Here is an 18,600-nt window from a genome sequence, read left to right as displayed (position 1 = left end):
AGGAAAGCCACAAATAACAATATAGATTTATATTCTCATCAAATGATTACAGAATTAAGTCAGATCCCCTACATTCTACTACTAGTACTAGCTAAACCCAACCCTGGCTGGTTTGGCTCAGTGGATTGAGCGTCGGCCTGTGAGCTAAGTGTCGCTGGTTCGATCTTCCAGTCAGGGCACATCAGAGAAGGAAAACTCTGATTCCAAAAAACCTCCGCTGCCTTGCGGCATACCTCTTCAGGGGAAAGGCTAAGGGAGTAAACCCCGACAGAAAATCCGGAGCTGGAGTCCCTAAGGCGGTTTGACGTTGTAGTCAACACCGGCAACTCCTGCGGCGCACCTGAAGCCAAGCTGTATTGACTCCGTCTTTCCCTTGGACCCTTCAGCTGCGAAGAGAGGGGGGGTCTGCTGCATGGGCAACAGCAGACCCTCCATATCACCCTGCCCAGGCTCTGTAGCTTCAGCTTCACTGGAGAGGACACTCCAGCGTCATCGCAAGATGTCGATTCAACACGGGAGGAGACAGATACCGTGTAACTCCCGAGTCGGACTGCACAACCATTCTCGGCAGTGCAGATAGACTCTTAAGAAGCTACACCATCGTCTCTTGAGACGGACGGCTGCCGACAACTAGCTAAACCCATAATTAAAGAGTCAAAGTTATTTTCTTGTCCTTTAAGAAAGCATGAATTTTTTCCTACACTTGTATGAGAATTCACCTATTCTTGAGTCACTAAGATTCCTGCTAAAAGGCACAATAAGAAAACCACCTTAGAAGAAAACAAATTAGTAGAGTTTGGAAACAAAAAAGTATTAGTCAAAAGAAAACATATTCACAAAATTTGGAATAGTTCTGCTTTTCATACAGAGTGGAAATAATTGGAATGTTTAAACATCCTTCTTACAAACTGGTGAAAAAGAACACATAGTGTCTCTATTCTCAATGCTGCTGTCATTTGGGAAGAAATACTTTGAAAACAAACTGATTTATTGGCAACCACTACACCTAACAAATGACAGGAAAAATGTCACTATAGCTACCATTAATGCTAACAACATATAAGATCTGACAAACCTCCATATGTTACTCCTTCTAATTCCAAAAGCAATTCTGAAAAATTTATATAAGTGGATAAGAGTCAGGTGTGGACAATTCTGAATTCTTTAAAGAAATTCACATATTTACAAAATGTGTTTTTCTGTTTGTTTATTTGCTTTAATAAGAGTTGTCCTGGCTGGTGTGGCTCAGTGGATTGAGTGACGCCCTGTGGACTGAAAGGTCAGTGGTTCGATTCCCAGTCAGAGCACATGCCTGGGTTCCAAGCCAGGTCTCCACTTGGGTGTGTGAGGCAACGGATCAATGTATCTCTCACACACTGGTTTTCTCCCTCTCTTCCCCTCTCTCTAAAAGTAAATAAATAAAATCTTTATACACATGCACACACACACACATATGTGTGTGTGTGCATGTGTGTGTGTGTATATATATATATATATAAAAGGATTTATTTGAACCAAACTGACCATGTATGCCAGGAGCAAATTCTCAAATGCTCCCCAAACTGAGTTCTTGCTTTGTATTTTCTCAAGAGTGTTTACCAATACTTTATGATTAGAAGGTGCACATCAACCTGGTAATAATAAATGTTTTAATCTGAAATTTTTAAATTAAAATTATAACAAAAACTAAGGGCTTCAAATTTTTGTGGAAAGGATTAATGTACTATAATACTTAATTTTTATGAGTGTTTTAGATATTGTTCCTTACTAGCTCCCTGATCTCAAATTTTCTATTACGAATGATATATATTCTTTTCATCCTAAACTCTCAATCACAACTTTCAGAAAGGCACTTAACTGTAAAACTATTGGCATACATGACAACATACTGACAATTCACCCATAAGCATAGTGGGGAAAAAGTCATTACTGTTCTACTAAACATTCAGGTAGAGGAACAGGCAACAGTATTACCAGCTTATGGTCAGAAGAAAAAAGAAAGTTATTTTAACAAGTGAAAGTTAGTTTTGTTTAAATAAAGAAAATGTTAATTGTTTTCCAATTTTCTTTATCAATAAAGCTCCAATTATTCAGTTAATCTAGTTTCATTATGAGTTTATGTCTTTAAAAATGACAGTTTAAAATTAATTTAACTTTCAAGACAATTAATCTGTAACTAAAGAAATACCTTCCTGTAATCATTCACTCAATCTTTCTCCAAGGAATTCTTGTCCTACTTATACACAAAAATTTTATTACTTTTTCATTACTCTACACTATTACTTCATGGCAATGGTTATAAAGTCATCAGGAAACTAAGTAATTACCAAAAGATTCATTCAGATAAGACATTTTTACATATAAAATTTTATATGTAATTTTATTAAAATATAAAAAATAATGCCACAGAATAAATATGTAAGAGAAAAACTAGAACAAAGCTACCAAAAAGTTTGGTCTTGAATCTAAACTTATGCAAAGGGTAGGCTTCAAAATGACATGAAAAATTAATTCATATTTATAATAGTAATAGTTTTAGTACTCTGACATTTAAAACTGAAATGAGTATTTCACTGCACTTTTAGGAAAAATAAATATAATTGAGTTAGATTTGTTAAGAGTCTGCTTTTGAGTCTTAATTTCTATAATTCAAAAAAATTCTAATTTAAGTCTACTGATGGAAATTGTGAAACTAACTTTCCTCCAGAAACAGAAACACACTGCTATTATTAAAATGGATAAAACAAACTCATACACCTCAAAGAACCATATAAGCTAACAGGCAATAAACAAGCAAACAAGTAAAAAAATGCAAGGGATGACACTAAATAAAAATTCAACCTAAACAAATTCACCATTTCATAAAACACAATTCCATCCTCCCTGCTGCAAGAGAAATGCAGTATTTAGAGATAATAATGCACTCATGCTGTGTACTACGGTACTGAATAGTGCACCACTTGCTGCTTATTTATTTTAATGTAATTTTTTAAACTACAGTTAATATAAAGACTAGAATGTTTATTTGAAGGTGTAATTTTTTTACTTTATAGAAATCAAGGGGGAAGGGAAGTCCGTTTGCTTATAGTTAATAAGAAATCCTAAAGTAAGGATTTAAAGGAGCGTCTACTAGAGAAAAGTCTTCACCAAAGGCCCTGGTTCAAAAGAAAACAAGGCTACTAGTTGTAGGGCCATTGTAATTTTTTTTTTAAAAGGTGAAGGAAAAATATATTTTACACTGAGGTCCTAGCTAAAGAACAAAAACAAAACAAAATGTTAAAACCAAGAACTGAATCTAGTAGTTTTATTTGTATATGAGAAACACTTCATAGTTGTCAGCAATTCCTGATAACCATACCATCATTGTTTTATAAACAACCTCAAGATGGCAACATTCTTAAGTTTTATTACATAAAAGCAAAGTGTACAAACACTTCCCAAACAACCAAAGCAGAACAAGATAATTTAGAATAGGGAAGTCTCAATTTCATAAAATACAATGCAAGTTTCTCTGAGAAATACACAAATTTCTGATGTAAGACTACATAAGAATAATTAGAACAGACTGTAAGAGGCAAAATAGGAGTTACTATGCATATTTATCTTTTTTTTTTTTTTAATCACGATTTTTCTCCTTAAGATTACCCTCCTTGTCATTAAAGGGACTGCATTAAGTCCAGTTTTAATTTATCCTGTTCATTTGCATAAACACAATAAGAGCAGCAATTGATCACTTATGATCTTTAAGTCTGTTTTGCTGGAACTTACACAAGGAACATTTAGGGTGACCTTCAGTCTGCCCTTCAGGGCACAGAAGCAGAACCACATACCTGGCATTCAGCCTTGCCTGTAAACACCTGTCTTTTCCAAGTCCTTCAGGTTTTCCATTATGCCTTAAGGTCCCCTCTAGCCATCTTTCAGAAAATCAACCTTCGTTCCTTCCCTGGAGAGACTGCCATGGACCACACAAACAACCAAGGTACCAGGCCTTTTTTCTCAAGAGCTTTTATTACCTTTGAAAGTCAATCCTAGTTCCTCAGGGCTTTTTGGTAACAACCAGAGCCCACGCATGTCTCCTTTAGGTATGACATTCCAGTCAAAGTCTTGGTCAACAAAACTTCCATTAACAACTGGTCTTATCAGTTTTATGCAAAGAACCTCATGTCATTCCTTACTTCTTCAGAATGCCAAATTCTGGAGGGATCAGGTAGGGAGAAAACTATACAGTGTAAAGGAAAATCCTTGTCCTTCTAATAGTCACTAAAATTGCATTTCCATTCTTTATATTTTCTTTTTTTCCATTAAAAATTTTTTGTTTTTGTTTTTCTATTACAGTTGTCCCACTTTTTTCCCTATTGCTTCCCCACACCCTGCCCACCTCTTCTCCCACAGTAAGTCCTCGCCCAGTTGTCCATGTCCATGGGTCATTTATACATGTTCTTTGACTAGACCCTTCCCCTTCTTATCCCCTTCTCTCCCTCTCCCCTCCCCCCAATAAATGAAATCTTTTAAAAAACTGAGAACAGAAATTATTCCCTGGCTCGTATTAGATTACCTGCTTAAAAACTTTTTAAAAACCCATAAAATTTAAATCCTAACTTTTCCCACACTCCAAAATACATTTCATGTCAATAACAAAGTTAAATACTAAAAATATGCAGTCATAAATTAGAACCAATTATTCTTAAGACATGTTAAAAGTAAAAATGTAAGACTTTAGAAGTGATACAAAACACAACAGTTGGAAGATTTAATATATACAAATTTCAAACATTAAAAACAAAAAGCAGCAATAAAATGGTAAGCCAATTGGAGAAAATACTTGTAGCAAATCTATCAAATGGTTAACATTCAAGGCATGTTATTATAAGGAATTCTACAAATTGACTTAAAAATTTTTTAAGAACTAAAAATGTTGGTAAACAAGAACAATGGTAAAAATACAAATAATTTATCATAAATGAGGGGAAAGATTCTACTTTGAAAACTAATCCAAAAATATAAACTAAAACTAGCTACCATTTTAGACTATTGAATTAACATTTTTTTGCAAATTATAATACTAATAATAATCATAATACTAATTCAATAAATGCTCAGTAAAATCAACATTCATATATCACTTTAAGAAAATGATTTTAGTAAAAAAAACTGTCATTTCTGCAGTATGGATGGACCTAAAGGGAATTATGCTCAGTGAAATTAAGTCAGTTAGAGAAAGACAAACACTCTATGATTTCACTTATATGTGGAATCTAAAGAACAAAATAAACTAACAACAAAAAAAAAACAAACCCAAAACAGAAACAGACTAACAGATACAGAGAATAGACTGAGGGTTGCCAGTGGGAAGGGAGATTGGGGGACTGGAAGAAAAAGTAAAGGGATTAAAAAGTACAAATTGGTAGTTACAAAACAGTCACCGGGAGATAAAGTGCAGAGAATATAGAATATATAGAGAATATAGTCAGTAATAACCCTGGCTGGTTTGGCTCAGTGGATTGAGCGTCGGCCTGCGAGCTAAGTGTCGCTGGTTCGATCTTCCAGTCAGGGCACATCAGAGAAGGAAAACTCTGACTCCAAAAAACCTCCGCTGCCTTGCGGCATACCTCTTCAGGGGAAAGGCTAAGGGAGTAAACCCCGACAGAAAATCCAGAGCCGGAGTCCCTAAGGCGGTTTGACGTTGTAGTCAACACCGGCAACTCCTGCGGCGCACCTGAAGCCAAGCTGTATTGACTCCGTCTTTCCCTTGGACCCTTCAGCTGCGAAGAGAGGGGGGGTCTGCTGCATGGGCAACAGCAGACCCTCCATATCACCCTGCCCAGGCTCTGTAGCTTCAGCTTCACTGGAGAGGACACTCCAGCGTCATCGCAAGATGTCGATTCAACACAGGAGGAGACAGATACCGTGTCACTCCCAAGTCGGACGGCACAGCCATTCTCGGCGGTGCAGATAGACTCTTAAGAAGCTACACCATCGTCTCTCGAGACGGATGGCTGCCGACGACGATAGTCAGTAGTACTGTAGTAACTATGTATGGTGCCAGGTGGGTACTGGAACTAGCAGGGGAAACACTTTGTAAAGTATATGATTGTCTACCCACTATGCTGTACACCTGAAAAAAAAATCCAAAATAATACTGAATGTAAAATGTCACTGTAAAATAATACTAAAAACTGAAATAAAACGGTTTACTGTAAAAAGTTACATAATTATCTTAAGTATCAAAAAAAAAAAAAAAAAAAGATTGTCGCCCTGGCTGGTGTGGCTCAGTGGATTGAGAACCAGCCTGCGAACCAAACTGTGGCTGGCTTAATTCCCAGTCAGGTCACATGCCTGGGTTGCGGGCCAGGTCCCCAGTTGTGGGCACACAAGAGGCAACCAACCACACATTGATGTTTCTCTCTCTCTCTTACTCTTCTCCCTTCCCCTCTCTCTAAAAATAAATAAATAAAATCTTTAAAAAAATAGATCTATCTTCTTCGAACTTTGTTGCTTCTGGTACAATTAAGGTATGGATGAACATTAGGTACATGTTTACTCTGGGGTCTAGGAGAGCTTAATATCCTAGAGCAGTTTGTCAGTTCCTTGTGAAATGGGGAGCAGGCACAACAAATGACACCCACAGAAAAGCCGCTACCTGATGACACTTGGAAGTGATTGTCTTTAAGATCACAGGCATAACACTTTAAACAATATAGAGATGCACAAACAGTTGAACTTAGAAATAGCTGTTTTGGCTTTATGTAATAAAGGAAGCATTTTTAACTTAAAAAAAAAAATAGATCTATTATTAATGTTCTCACAGAGATAAGATACAATGGTGAAAAAAGAACAAGATACCAGGAAACAATTTCATAGAAAAAAAGGGCTCTTAAGGGATATACTAATGGCTAACACCCACGAGTAAAGGTGTTCAACATCATTAGTCAACAAAGAAATACATATGTTAAAACCATATCAAAATACTACTTCCCACCAATTTGAATGTCTCAAATTAAAGACTCAATACCAAGTGTTGGTGAGAAGGTTGAGCAATGGGAATGAAAAAGTAATATAAACTTAACCACTGTGGAAAACTATTGGTGCTTTCTAATATAAAGTTAAACATATACCTATTCTATGACCCAACCATTCCACTCCACTCCTATGTATATAAAATATATGAAAACATTTGTCTAGAAAGACTTGTATAAAAAATGTTTATAGCAGTTCCAGTCATAACAGCCAAAACCAGGAAACTCAAATGTTCAAATAAAGAATAAATAATAGTAGTAGAGTACTACTCAACAACATCATGGATGAATATCACGTCATATTGAGCAAAAAAGCCTCACATACAAGGAAACATAATTTATGAACCCATGTATATTAAGTGTAAGAACAAACAAGACTAATATACAATAACTGAAATCATATCAAATACCTCTATTGGGTGTAGATGAGTAGCTGGAAAGAGAACTAAAGAATCTTCCTATGGTGACAGAAATATTCTATATCTTGAATTTGGTGATAAGTGTGAAAGCATTTGTCAAAATTCACTCAAACAACATGTAAGATCTATATATTCATAGGAGATTATGTATCTTGATAGGTCGGTTACACAGGTATATAAATATATTTTATCTCATTGAAGTGCACCCTTAAGATTTGTATATTTTGTCCTGGCTGGGTGACTCAACTGGTTAGATCATTGTTCCATACACTGAAAGGTTGCAGGTTCAATTCCCAGTCAGGGCACATACCTAGGTTGTGCATTCAATCCTCGGTCAGGGTAAATACGGGAGGCAACCAATCAATCAATTGATGGTTCTCTCTCACATTGATGTCTATGTCTCTCTCTCTCTCTCTCCCCCTACCCCTCTCTCTAAAATCAATTTTTAAAAAAATCCTGCCCGGGCTTGTGTGGCTCAGTGGATTGAGCACTGGCCTGCAAACCAAAGGGTCGCTGGTTCAATTCCCAGTCAGGGCACATTGCATGGGTTGCAGGCCAAGTTCCCAGGTGGGGGTACACAAGAGGCAACCACACACTGATATTTCTCCCCCTCTCTTTCTCCCTCCCTTCCCCTCTCTATAAATAAATAATAAAATATTTTAAAAATAAAAAACATATCCTCAGGTGTCGATAAGATTTATGCATTTTACTACATGTGTTTTTAACACGTGTAAATTTATCACATGAATATTTTCAATAAGGAAAAAAATTAAGAGCTCTTAAAAATTAAAAAATAAAGAGTGGAAAGAGAAAGACAAATTTAAAGATTGAAAGGTAAGATTAAAAAAATTTCCCAAAAAGCAGTGAAAAGATGAAGACATAAAAATTTAAGAAAATTAAGAGAAGCAGTCCAAGGTGGTCCTATATCCAAATAAAAGAGTTTCAGAAGAAAAAAATCTGAGGGGAAATCATCTATGAGATAATTAAAGTTAATGTCCCAGAACTGAAGGATATCAGCCTTCAGATAAAGTGAGCCCATTAGCAAATAGGTGAAAACAGAGCCAGACTAAAGTACATCTCTGTGAAATTTCAGAACATTGTGAATAAAGATACTGTAAGTTTCCAGAAACAAAAACTAATACAACATAGTCCAACAATCAGAATGGCAGTGGATATCTCAACAGCAACATAGGAAGCCAGGCTAAAAATGAGGCGATAATTTTTCAAAATTCTGAAGAAAAATGATTTTTGGTTCTTAGGCCGGTGCTCAATCCACTGAGAAGCCACACCAGTTAGGGTTGAAGAAAAATGATTTTTAATTTACAATTCTAACAAACTTTTGATCAAGTATGAGGACAGATTTACGATATTTTCAGACTAACAAATCTCAAATAATTTGCCTCACATGAACTCTTTCTCAAAAAATTCCTGGAGGAAATCATCCACCAAAACAAGAGAAAATCTGTCCTGACCGGTGTGGCTCAGTTGGTTGGAAGGTCGTCCCATACACCAAAAGGTTGCAGGTTCAATTCCTGGTCAGGGAATATGCCTAGGTCATGGTTCAGTCCCCAGTTGCAAAATGTGCGAGAGGCAACCGATCAATGTTTCTTACATTGATGTTTCTTTCCCTCTCCTTCTCCCTCTCTTCCCCTCTCGCTAAAAATAAATAAAATTTACATATATACACATATATGAAAGAGAGAAAATCCAGAAAGCATAAGATATGAGATGGAGGTTACAAAAGATCTAATACAAGAAAATCGCCAAGATAAGGGTGAAGGGAATTCCCAGGTTCATAATTATGGACCAGGGTCAAAGAGTAACCAGTCCAGTTTGAGGCCAGTCCTAAGGCTATGTGAAAACATTAGAAGAAATTAACATCTGAAAATCTCTAGAGGAGACTTGGGCAAGTGACAGCATAAGGTTGAATTAGTGTTAAATACTTCGAATACTAAACAAACACAAATCAAACCATATTTATCAGCTCTAGGTTAAACAAAAAGTTGTGCAGAAAAGTAATTGTAGCTTATCACATAACTTCAGCTAGGAATCATATGTACATATCATAAGGTAAACACTGAATATTTATCTCAGCATAATTAGCATATAACCACAACTGTAGTGGTAAAATGAAGTAATAGAGAAAGGGGAACGGGAAGTGGCTAAGGAGAAAGGAGGGGGAAGAAAGCTAAATTCTCAAGGTCAGAAGTGACAAGTCAACAGATAATGCCTATAATGAAAAAAGCTATACCAAATGCCAAAATCAACTAAAGGAATATAATATAAACTGCTCTCTTTCTGGTAAATAAAAAATGCTAAGGAAAATTAGATACCTGCTTCTTATTTAACAAATCTTGGGTCTGCTGCTTGGGCAACAGCAGACCCTCCATATCACCCTGCCCAGGCTCTGTAGCTTCAGCTTCACTGGAGAGGACACTCCAGCGTCATCGTAAGATGTCGATTCAACACGGGAGGAGACAGATACCGTGTCACTCCCGAGTCGGACTGCACAGCCATTCTCGGCGGTGCAGATAGACTCTTAAGAAGCTACACCATCGTCTCTCGAGACAGACGGCTGCCGACGACGATTTAACATATCTTATACAAACTATTTAACACTTTAAACTATATGCATGCATAACACTGATAAAAAAAAAAAAGACATCTCAGAGAGAAAAAAACCAAGATACAAAATTGCATATATGTTATGATTAAAACAATATAAAACATTTATTTGAAAATAGAGTCGTCGTCGTCGTTGGCAGCCGTCCGTCTCGAGAGACGATGGTGTAGCTTCTTAAGAGTCTATCTGCACCGCCGAGAATGGCTGTGCAGTCCGACTCGGGAGTGACACGGTATCTGTCTCCTCCCGTGTTGAATTGACATCTTGCGATGAAGCTACAGAGCCTGGGCAGGGTGATATGGAGGGTCTGCTGTTGCCCATGCAGCAGACCCCCCCTCTCTTCGCAGCTGAAGGGTCCAAGGGAAAGACGGAGTCAATACAGCTTGGCTTCAGGTGCGCCGCAGGAGTTGCCGGTGTTGACTACAACGTCAAACCGCCTTAGGGACTCCGGCTCCGGATTTTCTGTCGGGGTTTACTCCCTTAGCCTTTCCCCAGAAGAGGTATGCCGCAAGGCAGCGGAGGTTTTTTGGAGTCAGAGTTTTCCTTCTCTGATGTGCCCTGACCGGAAGATCGAACCAGCGACACTTAGCTCGCAGGCCGACGCTCAATCCACTGAGCCAAACCAGCCAGGGGTTATTTGAAAATACAGTAAAAGTAAATAATTGTGTTAGACGATGGGATCATTAGTGGAATTTTCTCTTTTCCAATCTCTCAGTAATGTAGTTATATTACTTTTATAATTTTAAACAAATTTTATAAAAGTGCTGTTGGTTTTTAGTTGACATTTCTCTTTGCCTTTGCTTACCCTAATTCTTGTATTGGCACCTAAACACCTAATCCTCTTTTTTTTTTTTTTTTTAATTTACACCAACTGCTTTTTATTATAGTTTCGAAAACTTCCACAAGATGATAAAAAAAAAAGGAAAAACAAAACCAATCCCAAACTTGACAACCACAGCAAACCCACTCCCACTGCTCCCTCGGCCAAACCCCCGTGTGCAGCGCCCACTTCCACGCCCCCAGACGAGAGATCCAGGCTATGAAACTCTTTATTCTATTTGTAGCAGCTTATGATGCAGGTGCAGCCAAACACAAAGCTTCAGGACAAATTGTACACAAACTTTACAATGTGGGGTTGGATTCAAAATATGGAACAAAAAATCTACACAGAACTGATGAAAACCAAGCAGACGCCAGGATAGAACGTGAACCCATGTGCGAAGAGTCCCGTCCCCTCCCCAGCACTCTGTCCCGCTACAGAAGAGCTAAAAGGAAGATGGAGAGCTTTGTGTTAGTTTCAATGACACCCTCTGTAGACACGCTACCAATTGTAGAAGTTACAGAGATCAGGAAATGTCCATCAGTTCATCGGGACTGGCCCAGCCCTCCAGCTGGAGGGCAGAGCAGCGGCCAGGCGGCTGAGGGCAGGAGCCCGCGCCGCGCCGCGCTCACTGGTGGGCACACTGCACTCCGGGCCCATGGTGGCTGCTGCCCTCCTCGTCCGAGCTGTCGTTGTAGGCCTCGCGCCTCTGCCCGCCGCCGGAGCCCCGCGTGCTGTCCAGGTCCTGGAGCTCCACCTCCTCGGTGTCTCCAATGATGTTTGGGACTTCCGGCCTCGATGGTAGGAGATCTTCTAGTTCGGAGAGCTTGTCGGGGTTGATCCAGTTGTTCTCGGGGAACTGCACGTCGAGCTTGATGTACAGGTCGCCCTTCTCGAAGGGGTTGCGGTACTGCGGCATGCCTTCGGCTCGGACCACGCGCACACACCCCGGCTCGATGACCTTGCCGGGCGGGTACTTCACCACGATCTGACGCCCGTCGAGGTGCTTAAAGGTGAACTGGAACCCGCAGAGCGCCTCGACGAGCCCGATCTTATAGGTCATGTGCAAGTCGTTCCCGTCTCTCTGGAACACCTCGTGCTCCTTCTCTTGCAGCAGAAGAACGATGTCTCCCGGTTCCACGCCCGGAGCCTGGTCGGCCTCCCCAGTGAACGTGATTCTCTGTCCGTGTTTCATGCCTTTGTCTACATGGACTTCGAGGATCTTGACCTCTTTGATCACCTTCTTCCCTTCACATTTTTTACAGCGGTCCTTCTCGTTGATCACCTCCCCTTCTCCGTTGCAGTCGGAGCACACGGACTGCATCTGCTGCACCATCCCCGGGGCCAGCTGTCGGATCATGATGCGGACGCCCCGGCCCCGGCAGGCGCTGCACTTCTGCACGGCCCCCGACTTCCCGCCTTGGCCATTGCACGCACTGCAGAGCACGTTCTTGCTCAGCTGCAGTTTGGTTGTCTTGCCGTTGTACAGGTCTTCTAAGGACACTTTGAGGGGGTGCATCATGTCCTCGCCTCTCCGCCTGCCGTTCCGACTTCTGTTCTGGTTGCCCATGAAGCCGAACAGGCCGCCCCCGAAGATGTGCGAGAAAATGTCGTCCACGCCGCCGCCGCCGCCGCTGCCTTCCCGGAGGCCCTGCTCCCCGTACCGGTCGTACAGCTCGCGCTTCTCGGGGTTCGACAGCACTTCGTGGGCGAAGCTGATCTCTTTGAACTTGTCACCAGCATTCGGGTTCTTATCGGGGTGGTACTCCTTGGCCAGCTTCCTGTACGCCTTCTTCAGCTCGTTCTCGCTGGCGCCGGGCGCGACGCCCAGAATGTCGTACAGCTTCGTGTCGACCACGTTCGCCATGACGGCCGGCCGGGGCACTCGGGCACGGGGCGGCGAGGCGGACGGAGCGGCGTCGGCGGCGGCGCAGGCCGAGGAGCACCTAATCCTCTTTTAAAATATCATCTCTTGCCCATCCAGTGTGGCTCAGTTGGTTGGAGCGTCATCCCGTAGATGGGAAGGTCGCTGGTTCAGTTCCTGGTCAGGGTGCATAGCTAGGTTGTGGGTTCAGTCTCTGATTGAGTTGCGTGCAGGAGGCAACCAATTGATGTTTCTCTCTCTTCCCCCACCTTCTCTCTCAAATCAATAAATATATATTTTAAATTTTAAATATCATCTCCTTGTTGTTTTCACCCCAGACTATTCTCTCCTTTATTACCCTGCTCTATCTTATACAGAAAATAAGTTCCTTGAGGGTGGCATCACGTCCTATTTGTGTTGGTATACCTAGCACTCAGCTTAGAGCCTAGTGACAGTATGTAGGCACTTAATAATTAATTAATCATCTATTCCAATAACCTAAGAAATCTAAATGCTTTTGTCAAACCGCAAATAATTACACATAAGAGACTTCGAAAAAAGACATGTAATTTCTTATTAAATTTCATTTTTTCCACCTTAACACTTTAAAAATAATCTACATTTAACTTCTCTGTATAACTCAGATTGGCAAGGTATTATTCATATCTTTACTAGAAACTCAGCTAAATTACCTTAAGGGCTAACAAAGTTTAAATTTTAGGATTCATGAAGACACAAGGCACTTCTCATTCTTAGTTAAGACTACCTACTATCATTTCTCTCATCGGCAGCCGTCCGTCTCGAGAGACGATGGCGTAGCTTCTTGAGAGTCTATCTGCACCGCCGAGAATGGCTGTGCAGTCCGACTCGGGAGTGACAATCCCTGCCGCACTTGGTACAGGTGAAGGCAGATGGCTGTTGTTGCTGCTGTTGACGCTGCTTCCGCCTCGATCTTTTCTGGACCGCCTCCTCGTTGCGCGCAGCCTCTGCGTGTGACGTACCTTGCCTGACCGCGAGCCTCCAGGCTAGGCGGTCGTCTGCTTGAACTTCCCATGTGTTGAGATTGATGGAGCATTGTGTCATGTCCTTTTTGCAGATGTCTTTGAACCGCAGTTTTGGGCGCCCTGTCATCCTCTGGCCTTCTGCTAGCTCGCCGTAGAGGAGGTCTTTGGGAATACGGCCTGCATCCATTCTTTTGACATGGCCGAGCCACCTGAGGCGTCTCTCACTAAGAACTGCATGCAAACTGCTCATGTTGGCTCGCTTCAGCACCTCGGTGTTGGGGACCTTATCCTGCCAGGCGACATGCAGGACGCGTCGCAGGCACCTCATGTGGAAGCTGTTGAGTTTCCTTTCGTGCCTTGCGTAGGTGGTCCACGTCTCGCTGCCATAGAGGAGAGTGCTGAGTACGCAGGCTTGGTAGATGCGCAGTCTGGTTTTCTCAGTGAGGCTGGAATTGTTTCACACTCGCTGGAGAGGACACTCCAGCGTCATTTCTCTACACGTTTACAGTAATAGAGGCTGACCTTTTTTGATGTTCCTCAATGAACATCCTGATTTTCCCCCCAAGCTAAGATTTGATTATGACGTTGGCTCTCCTCTGCTTTCATTACAGGCAGCACTGCTTTTACAGGTATTATTTGCTTTTAATTTACCCGCAGGCTATGTAGATTATTTGAGTATTATTTCCAAAGTGTTCTCTTTATTTGGCGAAGTCTGCTGGGTACAGGGAATAGGGTTCTTTCTACTCTGGTTTTCTATAGCTGTGGGCTCAATCTTTCAGTTTTGTGGTTATATGCTCTGAATAATTTATAACATTATTTAAGTTTGAAACTATAGTTAACATCATCAAAATTTAAAACTTTTCAGCATAAAAAGATACTATCAAGAGCACAAAAAGCCCTGGCCGGGTAGTTCAGTTGGTTAGAGCATCATCTTGATACACCAAGGCTTGGGTTCAATCTCAGATCAGGGCACATATAAGAATCAAACAAAGAATACATAAGCGAGTAGAAGAACAACTGGTTGACATGTCTCTCTCCCTCTCTATATCTCCCCCCTACTCCCTCTCTCTATAAACTCAATAAATAAAAACAAGAGTCACTGGTAAGAGGTAGATACCTTGGGTGCATTTTCAAGTCCTCAAACAGACAAAATACATAAGATGAGCAAAAGTCTTCTAAATGCCAGTGCAGCCTACCACTATATCTTATGGTAGATTTTTCTAATATACTTGTATATAAAACTACCATGCAGTGCAGTTCTCTTAGACCTATAATTGTAACCTTCAGTCATATTCCATCAACTTGCAAATTGGGAGTTTAAGATATGAGCCACATGTTATTTAAACATTGAGAAGAAGACATGGAAATTAAAAGGTAGATCTTAAAACTAAAAGATAACTATTGATTTTAAAAAGTAATACATCATGATCATATAAAGACAGTAATGACTATAACCATCTGGTTCTCTTGATCATCAAGCATATGCTAAACACCTATCTGTGCTTCAAACAGAACAAAGTAGTTTTTAAATAAAGAATTCCTCCTCAAGAAATATGCAATCTAGTGGGGATATTAAATACACACAAAACAATATTATATGTAAAAATATTAAAGTACCAAGGATACATGTTAAGAGTCACAGGAAGTTCTAAGGAGATAAGTGCTGGATAATCCAGGAATGGTCCAGAGAAGAAGGTAAAATTTAGGCAAACTCTAGAAGTCTAGAAAGATCAGTAAAATCAAATAGGAATAAACCCTTTTCATCATCTAGCTTCATCTTTCCTGCCCTGTACACTTAGTACAATAGGTGAACACAGAAATATGAAATGACAGCAAACCAAATAGACTACATAAACGCTCGTGGAGAAAATATTTAAATTTTTAAGTAGGGGTACATATAAAAATATGCAAATTTTAATTATGCAAATTATATGAAAATAGGTTATTAAAATTGCATGAAATTTTGACATGACTTTCTCATGTTTCCTCTGCACACTAGAAAGTGCTGTTTATAAGAAATGTGAGTGCCTCAAATCCAACCAAACAAGACTCATCTGCAAAAAAGTGGGCTTCAAACTTTATCAAAGATGGAACTTACAACACAAATTAGAAACCTACTAGTTTCTGCATATAAGGTTATGTTTCCTTTTTCTTTTTGTATTTTCTACTGAGTGCTTCATGGATTCAGATAATTTTATTTTAGAGCTAGTAGGCATTCTTTTTAACCCAAATTTTAAATGTTTATATTTATGGAACATGTGAATGTTTGCATAAATGTCATGAAACAACCATAATTTATCCTATAAAAATACAATTTAGCAGACTATTACATTAGTTTTATTCTGTCAGCTTTCTCCTTTATTCAAGGGGAACTAAGTTGTCTCAATCATTCAGTCAACATTTTATAAGCCCAGCCAGGTAACTCCCTTCTAGGCCCCACAGTTCTTGCCTATCTGAAGGATTTCAGAACTCCCATAAAGTAAAGGAGACAGCCAATTAAACTCACAGTTGTAATGCAGTGTGATAATTACTACAATAAAAGTGTGCTGCTGCAGAAAGGGGGAGAGAAAGTAAGAGTGATATCAGGGAAGGCTTCTAGGAGGACTTGCTGTCTGGGTTTAGTTTTGATGGATGACGATCTAATGAGGCAGGTAGTTCAGGAAGAAAGATGCATGTCACTTTATCAATGAGCATGTACTTCATGCCAGCTTCTAGAAACAAAAATAATACACTGGCCCTAATTTCATGACACTAGCAGTCTTTTCAGGAAATTGCTTCATAGAGAAGAGGCTGAAAATTTGGTATTAAAAATGAGTTCACATCTCAATTTTTTTAAATGAATTCACCATGCACACACAAAAAGTAAATACTGTATGATTCTATTTACATGAGATTCAAAAAAAGACAAAATTATGGTGATAGAAGTCAGAACAGTGGCAATCTCTAAGGGGAGGTGTCAACTGGGAGAGGGCAGAGGAGAGCCTTCTGGGGTGCTGGGAATGTTCTATATCTTGGATTTGCATGGTGGTTACTTGGGTACATACCTAAAATTTTATCAAGCTAACAGTAATATTTGTGAACTCAAGTGTAAGTAACTAATAAAGGCATTCTGAGATCTAAGAAGCAGCACCTTCAAAGGCACATTGTACTTCCAGCCAAGATGGAGGAGTAGGTGGACACGTTTCACCTCCTCACATAACCGTAAGAAGGATCACAACTAATCTCAAAATAAGAAAACAACCAGAAATGCCAGCAAATTGAACTGTATGGAAGCCTGACAACCAAGGATTTAAAGAAGAAATATTCATCCAGACGGGAAGGAGGGGGTGGAGCCAGGGAGCCAGGCAGAGAATGCGGTGCAGCAACGGTGAGGAGGTAGCAGCAAGGCAGCAGCAAGACAGCAGCGGCGGCCAGGGAACTGTTGATCCCACACTCACATGTGGCAGATAAAAGCCCGGAGGGACGCCTGGGGAGCAATCCCAGCCCCAGGCCAGACCACGTGACTTAGGATTCCAGCGCCAGGGAAAAAAGCCTTAGTAGGTTGGGGTGGCAGAAGAAACTGCCCATCTCTCAGGAGAGTCCGTTTAGAGGCCACCACGGTCCTAGAACATACACAAACCCACCCACTCTGGGAACCAGCACCAGGGCAGCAGATAGAGGGGCATCAGTTGCATGCAGGGGGTAGGTGAAATGACTGGAAAAGGGGTGTGTGCCAAGCAAGCGGCATTGTTCCCTCTCAGACACCTCTCCAATATACAGCACCACAAAGCAGTGAAATGGGTTGCCCTGCCCTGACGTATACCTAAGGCTTCACCCCTTACAACGTAACAGGTGTGCCAAGACAGGGAATTAAAGGAACTCTACCTAATACACAGAAACAAACACAGCAAGGATGCCAAATTGAGGAGACAAAGAAATGTGGGCCAAATTAAAGAGTAGATCAAAACTTCAGAAAAAGAACTAAAAGAAACTGAGATAACCAACCTATCAGATGCAGAGTTCAAAACACTGGTGATCAGGATGCTCAGAGAACTCACTGAGTATAGCAAACACATAAGAGAATAAATAAAGGCTACACTAAGTGAAATAAAGAAAAATCCACAGAATGAAGAAACAAGAATGCAAAAAATGACAAGAGGATAAGAATACTCTGGGACATCACCAAAAGTGCCAACATCAGAATCACAGCGGTGCCAGAAAGAGAAGAGGAAGAGCAAGAAATTGAAAACTTATTTGAAAAAATGAAATAAAACTTCCATGATTTGGCAAAGGAGACAGGAAACACAGAGAGTCCCAAACAAGTTGGACCCAAAGAGGACCACACCAAGACACTCACAATTAAAATGCCACAAGCCAAAGAGAGAATCTTAAAAGCAGCAAGAGAAAAGAAGAGCATTATCTACAAAGGATTTCCCATGAGACTATCAACTGATTTTTCAAAAGAAACTTTGCAGGCAAGAAGGAACTGGCAAGAAGTATTCAAAGGGATGATAAGCAAGGACCCACAACCAAGATTACTCTCTCCAGCAAAGCTATCATTTAGAATGGAAAGGCAGATAAAGTGCTTCCCAGAAAAGGTAAAGGTAAAGGAGTTCACCACCACCAAGCCCTTATTATAAGAAATGTTAAAGGGATTTATTTAAGAAAAAGAAGAAGATCAAAACTATCAACAGTAAAATGACAACAAACTCACAACTATCAACAACTGGATCTAAAAAATAAAAAAACAAACTAAGCAAAGAACTAGAACAGGAACAGAATCATAGATAGGGAGATCATATGGAGGGTTATTAGCAGGGTGGGGGAAGAATGGAGGTAAAAAGTATAGGGACTAAGAAGCATAATTGGTAGGTA

General features: G+C 40.3%; 1 protein-coding gene and 1 pseudogene across 1 annotated transcript in view; both read right to left on the bottom strand.

Moving 5' to 3' along the window:
* The window catches only part of USP32 (ubiquitin specific peptidase 32), a 116,585-nt gene that overhangs the window by 89,119 nt on the left and 8,866 nt on the right, over nucleotides 1-18,600 (bottom strand). The window lies entirely within an intron of this gene.
* LOC149998685 (dnaJ homolog subfamily A member 2 pseudogene) lies at nucleotides 11,272-12,798 on the bottom strand (annotated as a pseudogene).

Source organism: Furipterus horrens, unplaced genomic scaffold, assembly GCF_987537825.1.
Source record: "Furipterus horrens unplaced genomic scaffold, mFurHor1.1.pri manual_scaffold_11, whole genome shotgun sequence".
Classification (NCBI taxonomy): domain Eukaryota; kingdom Metazoa; phylum Chordata; class Mammalia; order Chiroptera; family Furipteridae; genus Furipterus; species Furipterus horrens.
This window is presented reverse-complemented; position numbering and strand designations above follow the sequence as displayed.